The 17,938-nt window shown below is 42.8% G+C and overlaps 1 protein-coding gene across 7 annotated transcripts in view; it reads left to right on the top strand.

Annotated features, from left to right (window-relative positions):
* The first annotated feature begins 14,673 nt into the window (after positions 1-14,673).
* LOC128689948 (neuronal-specific septin-3) overlaps positions 14,674-17,938 on the top strand; it is a 199,838-nt gene continuing 196,573 nt past the window's right edge. The window contains exon 1 of one of the 7 annotated variants that reach the window (XM_070082247.1): positions 14,674-15,106. The gene's annotated coding sequence lies outside the window, so the exon portion shown is untranslated. The remainder of the gene's footprint in view (positions 15,107-17,938) is intronic. The other 6 variants (XM_070082198.1, XM_070082124.1, XM_070082089.1 and 3 more) reach the window with 6 other exon arrangements.

Raw genomic sequence — 17,938 nt, 5'->3', positions numbered from 1 at the left:
GGTGACCCCAAAAAAAAAAGAAACACTTTCACAATCATTCACACATAATCACTGTTTTTGCAGAGGTGACCAGATGCAACAGTTCAGATGTGACTCCAAACAGCCAAACCCCAAACCCCTGTATATATATGTGTGTGTGTGTGTGTATATGCATGTATGTATGTATGTGTGTGTATATATATATATATATATATATATATATATATATATATATATATATATATATAATATATATATATATATATATATATAATATATATATATATATATATCTATAATATATTTTTTTTTTTTTTTTTTTTTTTTTTTTTTTTTTTCAACAAGTCGGCCGTCTCCCACCGAGGCAGGGTGACCCAAAAAAGAAAGAAAATCCCCAAAAAGAAAATACTTTCATCATCATTCAACACTTTCACCACACTCGCACATTATCACTGTTTTTGCAGAGGTGCTCAGAATACAACAGTCTAGAAGCATAAACATATAAAGATACACAACATATCCCTCCAAACTGCCAATATCCCAAACCCCTCCTTTAAAGTGCAGGCATTGTACTTCCCATTTCCAGGACTCAAGTCCGACTATATGAAAATAACCGGTTTCCCTGAATCCCTTCACTAAATATTACCCTGCTCACACTCCAACAGATCGTCAGGTCCCAAGTACCATTCGTCTCCATTCACTCCTATCTAACACGCTCACGCACGCTTGCTGGAAGTCCAAGCCCCTTACCCACAAAACCTCCTTTACCCCCTCTCTCCAACCCTTTCGAGGACGACCCCTACCCCGCCTTCCTTCCCCTATAGATTTATATGCTTTCCATGTCATTCTACTGTGATCCATTCTCTCTAAATGACCAAACCACCTCAACAACCCCTCTTCTGCCCTCTGACTAATACTTTTATTAACTCCACACCTTCTCCTAATTTCCACACTCCGAATTTTCTGCATAATATTTACACCACACATTGCCCTTAAACAGGACATCTCCGCTGCCTCCAACCGTCTCCTCGCTGCTGCATTTACCACCCAAGCTTCACACCCATATAAGAGTGTTGGTACTACTATACTTTCATACATTCCCTTCTTTGCCTCCATAGATAACGTTTTTTGACTCCACATATACCTCAACGCACCACTCACCTTTTTTCCCTCATCAATTCTATGATTAACCTCATCCTTCATAAATCCATCCGCCGACACGTCAACTCCCAAGTATCTGAAAACATTCACTTCTTCCATACTCCTCCTCCCCAATTTGATATCCAATTTTTCTTTATCTAAATCATTTGACACCCTCATCACCTTACTCTTTTCTATGTTCACTTTCAACTTTCTACCTTTACACACATTCCCAAACTCATCCACTAACCTTTGCAATTTTTCTTTAGAATCTCCCATAAGCACAGTATCATCAGCAAAAAGTAACTGTGTCAATTCCCATTTTGAATTTGATTCCCCATAATTTAATCCCACCCCTCTCCCAAACACCCTAGCATTTACTTCCTTTACAACCCCATCTATAAATATATTAAACAACCATGGTGACATTACACATCCCTGTCTAAGACCTACTTTTACCGGGAAGTAGTCTCCCTCTCTTCTACACACCCTAACCTGAGCCTCACTATCCTCATAAAAACTCTTTACAGCATTTAATAACTTACCACCTATTCCATATACTTGCAACATCTGCCACATTGCTCCTCTATCCACTCTATCATATGCCTTTTCTAAATCCATAAATGCAATAAAAACTTCCCTATCTTTATCTAAATACTGTTCACATATATGCTTCAATGTAAACACCTGATCTACACATCCCCTACCCACTCTAAAACCTCCTTGCTCATCCGCAATCCTACATTCTGTCTTACCTCTAATTCTTTCAATTATAACCCTACCGTACACTTTTCCTGGTATACTCAGTAAGCTTATTCCTCTATAATTTTTACAGTCTCTTTTGTCCCCTTTCCCTTTATATAAAGGGACTATACATGCTCTCTGCCAATCCCTAGGTACCTTCCCCTCTTTCATACATTTATTAAACAAAAGTACCAACCACTCCAACACTATATCCCCCCCTGCTTTTAACATTTCTGTCATGATCCCATCAGTTCCAGCTGCTTTACCCCCTTTCATTTTACGTAATGCCTCACGTACCTCCCCCACACTTACATTCTGCTCTTCTTCACTCCTAAAAGATGGTATACCTCCCTGACCAGTGCATGAAATTACTGCCTCCCTTTCTTCCTTAACATTTAAAAGTTCCTCAAAATATTCTCGCCATCTACCCAATACCTCCATCTCCCCATCTACTAACTCCCCTACTCTGTTTTTAACTGACAAATCCATATTTTCCCTAGGCTTTCTTAACTTGTTTAACTCACTCCAAAATTTTTTCTTATTTTCATTAAAATTTCTTGACAGTGCCTCTCCCACTCTATCATCTGCTCTCCTTTTGCACTCTCTCACCACTCTCTTTACCTTTCTTTTACTCTCCATATACTCTGCTCTTCTTATAACACTTCTGCTTTGTAAAAACCTCTCATAAGCTACCTTTTTCTCTTTTATCACACCCTTTACTTCATCATTCCACCAATCACTCCTCTTTCCTCCTGCCCCCACCCTCCTATAACCACAAACTTCTGCCCCACATTCTAATACTGCATTTTTAAAACTATTCCAACCCTCTTCAACCCCCCCACTACTCATCTTTGCACTAGCCCACCTTTCTGCCAATAGTCGCTTATATCTCACCCGAACTTCCTCCTCCCTTAGTTTATACACTTTCACTTCCCTCTTACTTGTTGTTGCCACCTTCCTCTTTTCCCATCTACCTCTTACTCTAACTGTAGCTACAACTAAATAATGATCCGATATATCAGTTGCCCCTCTATAAACATGTACATCCTGGAGCCTACCCATCAACCTTTTATCCACCAATACATAATCTAATAAACTACTTTCATTACGTGCTACATCATACCTTGTATATTTATTTATCCTCTTTTTCATAAAATATGTATTACTTATTACCAAATTTCTTTCTACACATAGCTCAATTAAAGGCTCCCCATTTACATTTACCCCTGGCACCCCAAATTTACCTACTACTCCCTCCATAACATTTTTACCCACTTTAGCATTAAAATCCCCAACCACCATTACTCTCACACTTGATTCAAAACTCCCCACGCATTCACTCAACATTTCCCAAAATCTCTCTCTCTCCTCTACACTTCTCTCTTCTCCAGGTGCATACACGCTTATTATAACCCACTTTTCACATCCAATCTTTATTTTACTCCACATAATCCTTGAATTAATACATTTATAGTCCCTCTTTTCCTGCCATAGCTTATCCTTCAACATTATTGCTACTCCTTCTTTAGCTCTAACTCTATTTGAAACCCCTGACCTAATCCCATTTATTCCTCTCCACTGAAACTCTCCCACCCCCTTCAGCTTTGTTTCACTTAAAGCCAGGACATCCAGCTTCTTCTCATTCATAACATCCACAATCATCTCTTTCTTATCATCTGCACAACATCCACGCACATTCAGACTTCCCACTTTGACAATTTTCTTCTTCTTATTCTTTTTAGTAATCTTTACAGGAAAAGGGGTTACTAGCCCATTGTTCCCGGCATTTTAGTTGACTTTTACAACACGCATGGCTTACGGAGGAAAGATTCTTATTCCACTTCCCCATGGATATAAAAGGAAAATTAATAAGACCAAGAACTATTAAGATAAAATCAAAGAAAACTCAGATGAGTGTGTATAAATAAATGTGTACATGTATGTGTAGTGTGACCTAAGTGTAAGTAGAAGTAGCAAGACATGCCTGTAATCTTGCATATTTATGAGACAGACAAAAGACATCAGCAATCCTACCATCATGTAAAACAATAATATATATAATATAATATATATATATATATATATATATATATATATTTTTTTTTTTTTTTTTTTTTTTCAACAAGTCGGCCGTCTCCCACCGAGGCAGGGTGACCCAAAAAAGAAAGAAAATCCCCAAAAAGAAAATACTTTCATCATCATTCAACACTTTCACCACACTCGCACATTATCACTGTTTTTGCAGAGGTGCTCAGAATACAACAGTCTAGAAGCATACACATATAAAGATACACAACATATATATATATAATATATATATATATATATATATATATATATATATATATATATATATATATATATATATATATATATATATATATATATATACACATATACACATACACAGTATATATTTTTGTTAATTTCAGAAAGGCTTTCAATTTACATGCGCACACAGTAATTAACCGTACATTTTTTAAATATTCAATGGTGTAGCACTTACTACCCCCCTCTTTTAATCTATTTTATTGTTTCACCACTTCAAAACACTTTCTAGTATATTTTAGTATCAATTTTTTTTCCCCTCACTTGACAACTGTGACCTCTTATTCTCCCTGTTGAACATACTAATAAATCTTTATCTATTCTTGCCTATCATTTCATGACCTTGTGTGTGTTTATCATGGCTTTATCTTTAACTCCTATCAACCAAAGTGAACATTTTGAGGGCTTTCACCCTTTCATCACAACTATTCTTTTTATTATTTAGCTCTATGAGCACTTTTATGACTTAATCTTTAAGTTTTTTCAGTCTTGTTTAGATTTTTTAGGTGTGGGTATTATATAGCTGTGTATATTAGCTTAATGTGGATTTTTTTAGCAACCCTTAACTTTTGCTCAAAAATCAAGAATTCCATTGAAATATGAATCAACATCAACTGATATTTATTAATATTCATAGTTCAGTTTTATCAAGAAAGGTTAAGTGATTTTTTCATGATGCCACTGCCTGTACAAGATGAAGATACATGCAGTAAGGGGTGAAGATATACATGTTGTAAGGGGTGAAGATACATGTAAGATGTAAAGATACATGTAGTAATGTAACAGTGGGGTTTGGATGTTGTGAAAGTTGTAGGGAAACACTGTAGACTCTGTTAAGGACACATTATTATTGAAAAACATGGAGAGCCCAACCTGTATGCCTCTGCGCACCTCATCATCTATCACAGGAGTGAGCCCAAGCACTCTGGCCTACGGCCTACGTGGAAGTCACGTGACATCAGAATGACAAGGGAGCCTCACTATAATGGTATTGGGGAATCTATATAGTACATAAGTATTACACTGTTAACAGCTCAGCAACACTGATGTGTGGCATCTTCAACATACAGCTAAACTAATACAAAGGTAGACAGCAGACATTTCAGGCTCTGGGCTGATTCTATACAGTGCAAAGAAAATATTGTACACAACATGTGCGGCCAGCAGTCACAGCCTGGTTGATCAGGCCCTGATCCACCGGGAGGCCTGGTCGTGGACCGGGCCGCGGGGGGCTTTGATCCCCGGAATAACCTCCAGGTAACAAACCTGGGACAAACTTGAACATTATACATTACAAATCATTGTGGATCATAGGAATTAATGAGGTTACATTTGAACAAATGAGATCAGTTGATCATTATTCATGTGGTCTGTGGATTCTGAGAAAACTTGTTTACAAAGAAGAAAGTGTTTAACAGAAAAGACAAGCTTGGTGCACTCTGGTTTTTTACTGTTAAATCCCAGAATTTGGGTAGAATGAGAACACCTAAAAAAAAAAAAAAAATTTTGATCTACAGTAAAGCTGACATACTATAAGGCTTGTTACACACAGTTGAGTACTCATTTGATTATACTAATCATCTATTCAAGTTATTTAAATTTAACCCCCAACTCTGCTAGGGTGAGATTTACATATGCAGAGTAGTCATCATCTCTAGGGAAGTCAAATTCTGTGGCAGTAGCTAACACATGCCATGACTGAAGAGGATCAGCATTAGCTTTAACAACTGAAACTGAGGATTCCTTATCACTTGACGTGTACGTAGAGAATAATGACAGTCAGGTTGTACATCAGTCGGGTTGTTAGATGTAGAAGGTACTGGGTCAGGAGGATTGTCAGTGTGTGGCTCACTCGTCTGGATGCCAGGAGTTTTGTCAACTTCATCGCATACTAACTTCACATGATCTAAATATGATTCTTTATACTGACCACTGCTAATTTCTCTAACCTTATACTACTTGTTACCACTTACATGCTCAACTACTCGGTAGGGACCAACAAATTTTTGGTCAAGCTTTGGCATTGCAGATGTTTTATTGAAATTGGTTAACATAACTCTTGAGCCTACTTTAATTGTAGTTGGCTTTGCTCAAGTGCTGGTGACTCTTGTAAATTCTGCTGTTGATTTATGAAGTGTTTCTCGGATTCTTCTGAAGACACTTTGAGCTAAACTGGTACGAGTCACTACGAAATCATCTGTGTTATAGTTTGGTTTCAGAGTGGAATATAAACTCGTAGAGTAAGTCTTATTTACACCATACAATACATAATATGGGGTATCACCTACAGAAGCATTATAAGCAGAATTTATTGCACATTGTACGTCGGGTATAATTTCATCCCAGGTTGTACTATTGGGATTAATAGTTGCTCTCAAGACATCGATCACTTTCTTATTAGTTTTTTCCGCTAACCCATTGCTGGCAGGATGATGAGGGACAATGGTAGGCTTAGAGATCTTGTACAAGCTACACAACTTTTCAAAAACCTCATTGCAGAATTCACCTTCATTATCTGTTACAAGTCAAGTTAATCATGTCAGAATGCTTTAAAACATGTATCATTTTTTGTGTCTTCAAGATCTGTCTTTCTAGTAAGTTTGCCATTCTTTCATTTAGACTCCCCTTTCTTACTATACATATACTTTTTTTTTATTTATTAACACATAGGCCATTTCCCACCAAGGTAGGGCAATTCACTCCATCACTGTCTTGCCAGAGGTGTGCCTACACTACAGTTAAAAAAATGAAACACATCAGCACCCCTCCTTCAGAGTGCATGCACTGTACTTCCCATCTCCAGGATTCAAGTCCAGCTAACTGGTTTCCCTGAATCACTCCAACAGCATGTCAAGTCATAAAAACCATTCATCTCCACTCTCTCTTATCTAACATGCTTGCTGGAAATCCAGTCTCCTTGCACACAAAACCTCTTTCACCACCTCCCTCACCTTTTCCAGGATGACCCCTACCCCGCTTTCCTTACGCTACAAATTTATATGCCCTCCAAGTCATTCTATTTTGTCCCATCCTCTCTAAATATCCAAACCACCTCAACAACCCTACCTCTGCCCTCTGGATAATAATACTTTTAGAAACCCCGTACCTCTTAATCTCCAAGCTACGGATTCTCTGCATTATAATCACACCACACATTGCCCTCAAACACAAAATATACTTTATCACTAATTCCTTTCAATTTGTTTTTGTTGTTCTTTGTATCAACACTTTCGTACCTTTAGTGCTTTCATTTATGCATCTGTTACATATTCAAATAAATTCATACTTGCTGATACCTGCAGTCCATGCTTAATAGTCATCTTTTAATGGGAAAATAGGAGGGCTAAGTAATGGCAGTGGCTATTGTACTGGTTTATGGTAATCCAATTTAAGAGGGTCATGTGTAATTGTTGGGTACCTAGGCTATAAAAATAGAAATGATACTGTGTAAAGCATAATGTCTATTTATAAAGTTGGCACATTGTATGACACTATATAAAAATATCTTAGCTCTGTAAGGAAAATATCTATTGTGATGTAATGAAAGGTATATTGAGACTTTGGTTACTGCACAACCTAGTGCTAATATATTTTAATAGAAATATTAATGATATTTTTTGTTTTTATCACCTTATACAATGTTTGTGTAGCTGTATATATATTTTAGAAGTTAAAATACTTTTCAAAACATGTGTATAGTATTAACTATCAGTGAAAACCTACAGTATTATGCAAATTGTAATTTGAGGTAGAATGGACTGTGCAAAGAATTTATTACAAAGGCTTTGATTGATACAGCACTTGCTTGTAAAAGAAACAAATGGTGTATATATATATCCTAGGAGTTTTGCCCTTATGAATACCAGACTACAAGTTTTTCCCTTTTACAACTAATTTTATTTACAACAGAAGAGTTGTGAACTGTTATAGCAGTGGTGTCTTTTTTCCAGCACTACACCTGTCTTCAAATTGTTATGTGTATTTGGTTCATACAGAGGGAGAGTGAGTGAGTGTGAATGTGGATGGATGAATGAATGCCATGGAGAAGATCTAGCTTATTTCTGACAAGGTCACCTTCCATCTCTTCCATATTCTCACATAGCCTATCATTTTTATCCTATGATGACCTCTGATTCCATTACCCCGATACAGAATTGTTACTAGATTCTTGCTACACACACATACATATCTTCAGCTGCTGGTCCTTTCCACAGTTATGCAGAAATCCACGTTTCCATTCTCCAACACCAAATGATGGAGGACATACTAGGTTTCTGACTTTGCCATGCACTGAAAGATGGTTAAACATGGGCAGGTTTCTTTTTTGCCCATCTTCTAGTGCTGCTAATACTTGTCCAACTGTACCTTCCTATCCATTGTCCCCAGCCACCTTGATGTTTCAGAGACGAGGGCACTTATCAAAGTTATTGTCCCTGTGTCCACTCAAATGTTGATAATTCCCTAAGTCTTTTCCTGCCTCTAAGTAAATCAGTCTATGGAATGATATAGTTTCTATAACTGCATCCTAGACTTCTCTTACTTCCTTCCCTACTTACCATGTCAACATCTGGTTGGGAAGTGGAATGACCTTGACTCCATACCTAATATTAAGAGCAGGTATGACAAGACCCATGAGGCTAGGAGTGAATGTGGTAAGCAGCATGTTGAGAGGTAGGGCCAGGAGCTGAGATTTGACTTCTGAAGCCACATAAAGGTGAGGACATAGAGGCCCTTCCCCCACATACACGTTCGTACATACGTTCATTCGTTCGTTTTTCAGCTTACAGCCATTATTTTGCATGCCATTTTATTCTTGCTGTGTAGTACTGAATGGCTAACACACATTTAGCACTTTCCATTGATATAATAATAATCATTGAACACCTTGGCATACACTACCCTCCTCTAAGTGTCCAATCTTTACTGTTGATTCACTCTATGACTTAGCTGAAACTGAATTGCTGTGCCAGCTATGACTGTCTCCTTTCACTCTTTCACTTCTGCAGTGAGGTCTCAAAATAATTAAGGAAACTGCTGTCTCAGAATTTATTATGATCAAAACTAAGCGCTAAACCCACAAGGGTCATACAGTGCTGCTGCTGCTGTCTCAGAAAAGAATGCCAAAGCAGAAAGGTGTGAAGGCCACAGTCAGGTATTGTACAAACTGTCTCCCTAGAGTTGGACTGAACCTTGGAAGAGAGGAAACAACACTGTGAGTTAAACAAGATGAAAATGTGATGCTGAGCACACAAAGAAGGAAGAAACAACAGAGAAATTAACTCATGACAGTGACCTTCCTAGTCACCTGATGCTGGAGGATTTTCATCCTTTAATGAAACCTAATATAATGATAATCCAGAGCTTCCTACCCTTTGCAGGATGGAGAGTGAGGCAAAGTTGCCCTATCCATTACTATTCCCAGCCAATGTTTTCCAAACACCAGCTGTATAGCCCTTGTGGCTTAGTGCTTCTTTTTGATTATAATAATAATAATCCAAACACCAACTCACTCATCACTAAATGACTTCACCCACTTCTGTTGGCCTCTCTATCACTGCTGCCATTCATCTCATCAAGGACCCCAAAGGAAATAAGTCACTTTGACTTTCTTGGGTTATCTTAGGTAATTTACACATGTTACTATGTATGATATATATTTCCATATACTACATATTATTATTATGATGAAAACTGAGATACATTATATTATTATATTCCATATTTTTTTTTTTTTTCAACAAGTTGGTCGTCTCCCACCGATAATTGTATTTATGTGACCTGTACCTAAATAAACTTAAGGATGGTGCCCTGATCCCAGTGAAGGGATTCTCACATTCCCAAGGCACTGTATGACCCCTGTGGGTTTAGTGCTTTTCCCCATTAAATAAAAGCCATCTACAGTAGGTTCCTTGACTCCTGATTCTCCAGGTGCTATATGACCCCCCACCCCTTGAAGGGAAGTGCCTTGAGTCTGGCGAGATGCTCATGATTCCATTCTCATGGCTACTGCTGACATTTTTCTTCAAAATGCTCCACCTCTTGCCCTCAATTTTTCTTATCTCCGCTTCCATCACACCTGTGCTCTGTGCCTTGGATCAGGATCGAACCCTTGCAACCACAACTAGATTAACACAGCATCATAACACCAAGAACCCTAGATAAGATTTTGTTCGGATTTTTAACATAAGAATGGAGGAACAATGCAGTAGGCCTAATGGCCCATATTAGGCAGGTCCTTATCAAAATCACCCATGTATTTGTCTAACCCTTTCCCAAAGCTATCCAAGATTTTGCTTCCAAACACCAATGAAACCCAGCCCCTCCCACTCATGTATTTATCCAATCTCTTTTAAAAGCTACCCAAGGTCTTAGCCTCTATTACCTTACTCAGAAGACTGTTAGGTAAAAGGATACAAGTGCAACTTGGTTTAGAAAGACACGTAAGCAAACACTATGACATATTTATTAGAAAACGTTTCGGTCCTGGGACCTTGATCACTTCTGATATACAGTAGAAAGACATTATATATAGGTGGAGAGTGAGGTGTGAGTGATGCATGGTGACCTGAAGAATGCCATGTTGGGATGAGGATGGGTAGATGATGAGATCATGTGACTCCTGTGTTGTTGAGTTGGTGGTGCTTAGCCTGCTTTAATATCATGTATGAAAACCAATACTTACTTTCGTCCTTTCTAAATCTAAATTTATCAAACCTAAATCCACTATTTCTGGTTCTTACTTGATGCAGTAAACCGTCTTTATCATCCTTCTCTGTATGTTCTCCAATGAATTTATATCGTCTCTGTTACAGGCACTTCGATGCTCGCTCAGGAGAATCGCAAGATCTCTGCCTGTCTCAGCGAGACAGGCAGAGATCTTGCGGTCTGCCTGAACAAGCATCGAAGTGCCTGTAACAGAGACGATTTAAGGTACGCCTGTGTCCTCCACAGAGACTCCACGGGGCATTTGATGAACTGGAATGAGGCACAACTCATTCTCACCAAACTAGACCTCAGACGCTGACGGTGCCTAGAAGCCTCGCTAATCACCGTCACCCACACAACAGAACGTAACACTGGAAACCACAAAATTTCAAAAACATTAGCATACATGATACTTAAGCAGGCTAAACACCAACAACACAGGAGTCACATGATCACATCGTCTACCCGTCCTCATCCCAACATGGCATTCTTCAGGTCACCATGCATCACTCACACCTCACTCTCTGCCTATATATAATGTCTTTCTACCTCTGTATGTTAGAAGTGATCAAGGTCCCAGGACCAAAACGTTTTCTAATAAATATGTCATAGTGTTTGCTTATGTGTCTTTCTAAACCAACTTGTCGGTATTTATTACCAAGATTTATACCACTAAGTGCAACTAACATGATATTTTATTGTGGCAACGTTTCATTCTCTATGAGCTTTGTCAAGCTGTTAACAGCTTGACAGAGTTCCTGGAGAGTGAAACCTTGCCACAATAAAATGTCACATTAGTTGCACTTGTGTCCTTTTACCTAACATATTGTGGGTAATTCTACCAATATTATTACACGGGAGAAGGTTCCACACATTGACAGCTCTGTTTGAAAACCAATACTTATTTATGTCCTTTCTAAATCTAAATTTACCAAACTTAAATCCGCTATTTCTGGTTCTTACTCGATGCAGTGAATCGTCTTTATCATCCTTCTCGGTATGTTCTCCAATGAATTTATATCCATGTATGTACATATATGCATATCTCTGAATATGCATATATACGTGTATGTATGTACATGTAGTATATGATCCAATGTTCATATTACAGACGGCATCGCTAATGAGATGCACTCAAGCATACGTTGCAACATTGCAGAGCCCTTTCTCCTTCGGGAGCCAGAGACGGGTCATCGCAAGATTAAGACCCGTGCCATGACCCCGGTCTTGGCGAACATTATACATACATACATCCATTCTGTAGTAAGGAGACCAAACCAGTAGTGTGTAGTGAGGTTAGGTGGAGTAGCCTCCGATGTACCTAACATATACTACCTGGTATTGGCTGTTCCCGTCCTCTCTCTCTCTCTCTCCCCCACCAGACACCACCTAACACCCACCAGATACCCACTCTCATCACCCGCCAGACACCACCTAACACCCACCAGATACCCACTCTCATCACCCGCCAGACACCCGCTCTCATCGCCCACTAGACACCACCCACAAGGCACCCGCTCCCACCACCCACCAGACACCATCTAACACCCACCAGGCACCCGATCCCACCACCCACCAGACACCACAAGACACCCGCTCCCACCACCCGCTAGACACCACCAGACACCCGCTCCCACCACCCGCTAGACACCACCAGACACCTGCTCCCACCACCCACTAGACACCACCAGACACCTGCTCCCACCACTCGCTAGACACCACCAGACACCCACTCCCACCACCCGCTAGACACCACCAGACACCCGCTCCCACCACTCGCTAGACACCACAGACACCCGCTACCACCACCCGCTAGACACCACCAGACACCTGCTCCCACCACAAGCTAGACACCACCAGACACCCGCTACCACCACCCGCTAGACACCACCAGACACCCGCTCCCACCACAAGCTAGACACCACCAGACACCCGCTCCCACAACCCGCTAGACACCACCAGACACCCACTCCCACCACCCACTAGACACCACAGACAGACACCTAGACACAACCAGACACCCGCTCCCACCACCCGCTAGACACCACCAGACACCCGCTCCCACCACCAGACACCCGCTCCCACCACCCGCTAGACACCACCAGACACCCGCTCCCACCACCCGCTAGACCACACCCGCTAGACATCACGAGACACCCGCTCCCACCACCCACTAGACACCACCAGACACCCGCTCCCACCACCCGCTAGACACCACCAGACACCCGCTCCCACCACCCGCTAGACACCACCAGACACCCGCTCCCACCACCCGCTAGACACCACCAGACACCCGCTCCCACCACCCGCTAGACACCACCAGACACCCGCTCCCACCACCCGCTAGACACCACCAGACACCCGCTCCCACCACCCGCTAGACACCACCAGACACCCGCTCCCACCACCCGCTAGACACCACCAGACACCCGCTCCCACCACCCGCTAGACACCACCAGACACCCGCTCCCACCACCCGCTAGACACCACCAGACACCCGCTCCCACCACCCGCTAGACACCACCAGACACCCGCTAGACACCACCAGACACCCGCTCCCACCACCCGCTAGACACCACCAGACACCCGCTCCCACCACCCGCTAGACACCACCAGACACCCGCTCCCACCACCCGCTAGACACCACCAGACACCCGCTCCCACCACCCGCTAGACACCACCAGACACCCGCTAGACACCACCAGACACCCGCTCCCACCACCCGCTAGACACCACCAGACACCCGCTCCCACCACCCGCTAGACACCACCAGACACCCGCTCCCACCACCCGCTAGACACCACGAGACACCCGCTCCCACCACCCGCTAGACACCACGAGACACCCACTCCCACCACCCGCTAGACACCACGAGACACCCGCTCCCACCACCCGCTAGACACCACGAGACACCCACTCCCACCACCCGCTAGACACCACCAGACACCCGCTCCCACCACCAGACGCCCGCTAGACACCACGAGACACCCCACCCGCTAGACACCACACCCGCTCCCACCACCCGCTAGACACCACCAGACACCCGCTCCCACCACCACCCGCTAGACACCACCAGACACCCGCTCCCACCACCCGCTAGACACCACGAGACACCCGCTCCCACCACCCGCTAGACACCACCAGACACCCGCTCCCACCACCCGCTAGACACCACGAGACACCCACTCCCACCACCCGCTAGACACCACCAGACACCCACTCCCACCACCCGCTAGACACCACCAGACACCCGCTCCCACCACCCGCTAGACACCACGAGACACCCACTCCCACCACCCGCTAGACACCACCAGACACCCGCTCCCACCACCCGCTAGACACCACGAGACACCCGCTCCCACCACCCGCTAGACACCACGAGACACCCACTCCCACCACCCGCTAGACACCCGCTAGACACCCAGACACCCGCTCCCACCACCCGCTAGACACCACGAGACACCCACTCCCACCACCCGCTAGACACCACCAGACACCCGCTCCCACCACCCGCTAGACACCACGAGACACCCACTCCCACCACCCGCTAGACACCACGAGACACCCGCTCCCACCACCCACTAGACACCACGAGACACCCGCTCCCACCACCCACTAGACACCACGAGACACCCGCTCCCACCACCAGACACCCGCTCCCACCACCCACTAGACACCAGGAGACACCCGCTCCCACCACCCGCTAGACACTACACAAGTGCTACCCTCCCCTCACCTCCCCCAAGTGGCTAGACACAGCTGACGCTGGCCTGGCGGTGGCGGCATCTCAGTTGTGGTGTGGCAGTAATAGTGAGTGGCAGTGTTGTTGTGTTAGTAGTGGTGGGAGCAGCACGCTTACACTGCCTCACTAATACGCTCACTTATATACTTGCAAAAACATACGCTGGTTAAGTTGCTGGACAAATTGTACCTATACACTGCCACACAAGTAAGTGGCACTTGCACAACGCCACACAAGTAAGTGGCACTTGCACAACGCCACACAAGTAAGTGGCACTTGCACAACGCCACACAAGTAAGTGGCACTTGCACAACGCCACACAAGTAAGTGGCACTTGCACAACGCCACACAAGTAAGTGGCACTTGCACAACGCCACACAAGTAAGTGGCACTTGCACAACGCCGCACAAGTAAGTGGCACTTGCACAACGCCACACAAGTAAGTGGCACTTGCACAACGCCACACAAGTAAGTGGCACTTATACACTTCCACACAAGTTGCATTTATACACTGCCACACAAGTTGCACTTATACACCGCCACACAAGTTGTACTTATACACCGCCACACAAGTTCCACTTATACACTGCCACACAAGTTGCATTTATACACTGCCACACAAGTTGCACTTATACACCGCCACACAAGTTCCACTTATACACTGCCACACAAGTTGCATTTATACACTGCCACACAAGTTGCACTTATACACTTCCACACAAGTTGTACTTATACACCGCCACACAAATTCCACTTATACACCGCCACACAAGTTGCACTTATACACCGCCACACAAGTTGCACCTATTCACTTCCACACAAGTTGCACTTGTACACTGCCACACAAGTTGCACTTGTACACTGCCACACAAGTTGCACTTGTACACTGCCACACAAGTTGCACTTGTACACTGCCACACAAGTTCTGGTTCTGGGTCTAAGTGTAGTACAGTGTAGTGTAGTGATGACAACACTGTAGTGTAGTGATGACAACACTGTAGTGTAGTGATGACAACACTGTAGTGTAGTGATGACAACACTGTAGTGTAGTGATGACAACACTGTAGTGAAGTGATGACAACACTGTAGTGTAGTGATGACAACACTGTAGTGTAGTGATGACAACACTGTAGTGTAGTGATGACAACACTGTAGTGTAGTGATGACACAACACTGTAGTGTAGTGATGACAACACTGTAGTGTAGTGATGACAACACTGTAGTGTAGTGATGACAACACTGTAGTGTAGTGATGACAACACTGTAGTGTAGTGATGACAACACTGTAGTGTAGTGATGACAACACTGTAGTGTAGTGATGACAACACTGTAGTGTAGTGATGACAACACTGACACAACACTGTAGTGTAGTGATGATACAACACTGTAGTGTAGTGATGACACAACACTGTAGTGTGTAGTATGACACAACACTGTAGTGTGTAGTGATGACAACACTGTATGACAACACTGTAGTGTGTAGTGCTGACACAACACTGTAGTGTGTAGTGATGATACAACACTGTAGTGTGTAGTGATGACACAACACTGTAGTGTAGTGCTGACACAACACTGTAGTGTGTAGTGATGACAACACTGTAGTGTAGTGATGACAACACTGTAGTGTGTAGTGCTGACACAACACTGTAGTGTGTAGTGATGATACAACACTGTAGTGTAGTGATGACACAACACTGTAGTGTAGTGATGACACAACACTGTAGTGTGTAGTGATGACACAACACTGTAGTGTAGTGATGACAACACTGTAGTGTGTAGTGATGATACAACACTGTAGTGTGTAGTGATGACACAACACTGTAGTGTAGTGCTGACACAACACTGTAGTGTGTAGTGATGACAACACTGTAGTGTAGTGATGACAACACTGTAGTGTGTAGTGCTGACACAACACTGTAGTGTGTAGTGATGACAACACTGTAGTGTAGTGATGACAACACTGTAGTGTGTAGTGATGACAACACTGTAGTGTGTAGTGATGACAACACTGTAGTGTGTAGTGATGACAACACTGTAGTGTAGTGATGACACAACACTGTAGTGTAGTGATAACAACACTGTAGTGTGTAGTGATGATACAACACTGTAGTGTGGTGTAGTGATGACACAACACTGTAGTGTGTAGTGATGTGTAGTGTAGTGTGATGATGACACAACACTGTGTAGTGTAGTATGTGTAGTGTGTAGTGATGACACAACACTGTAGTGTAGTGCTGACACAACACTGTAGTGTGTAGTGATGACAACACTGTAGTGTAGTGATGACAACACTGTAGTGTGTAGTGATGACAACACTGTAGTGTAGTGATGACAACACTGTAGTGTGTAGTGATGATACAACACTGTAGTGTAGTGATGACAACACTGTAGTGTAGTGATGACACAACACTGTAGTGTGTAGTGATGATACAACACTGTAGTGTGTAGTGCTGACACAACACTGTAGTGATGACACAACACTGTAGTGTGTAGTGACAACACTGTAGTGTGTAGTGATGACACAACACTGTAGTGTGTAGTGATGACACAACACTGTAGTGTGTAGTGCTGACACAACACTGTAGTGTGTAGTGATGATACAACACTGTAGTGTGTAGTGATGATACAACACTGTAGTGTGTAGTGATGACACAACACTGTAGTGTGTAGTGATGACACAACACTGTAGTGTGTAGTGATGACACAACACTGTAGTGTGTAGTGATGACACAACACTGTAGTGTGTAGTGATGACACAACACTGTAGTGTGTAGTGATGACACAACACTGTAGTGTGAAGTGATGACACAACACTGTAGTGTGTAGTGATGACACAACACTGTAGTGTGTAGTGATGACACAACACTGTAGTGTGTAGTGATGACACAACACTGTAGTGTGTAGTGATGACACAACACTGTAGTGTGTAGTGATGTAGTGATGACACAACACTGTAGTGTGTAGTGACACAACACTGTAGTGTGTAGTGATGACACAACACTGTAGTGTGTAGTGATGACACAACACTGTAGTGTGTAGTGATGACACAACACTGTAGTGTGTAGTGATGACACAACACTGTAGTGTGTAGTGATGACACAACACTGTAGTGTGTAGTGATGACACAACACTGTAGTGTGTAGTGATGACAACACTGTAGTGTGTAGTGATGACACAACACTGTAGTGTGTAGTGATGACACAACACTGTAGTGTGAAGTGATGACAACACTGTAGTGTGTAGTGATGACAACACTGTAGTGTGTAGTGATGACACAACACTGTAGTGTGTAGTGATGAC

Source organism: Cherax quadricarinatus, chromosome 1 (assembly GCF_038502225.1).
Source record: "Cherax quadricarinatus isolate ZL_2023a chromosome 1, ASM3850222v1, whole genome shotgun sequence".
Taxonomy (NCBI): Eukaryota; Metazoa; Arthropoda; class Malacostraca; order Decapoda; family Parastacidae; genus Cherax; species Cherax quadricarinatus.
This window is presented reverse-complemented; position numbering and strand designations above follow the sequence as displayed.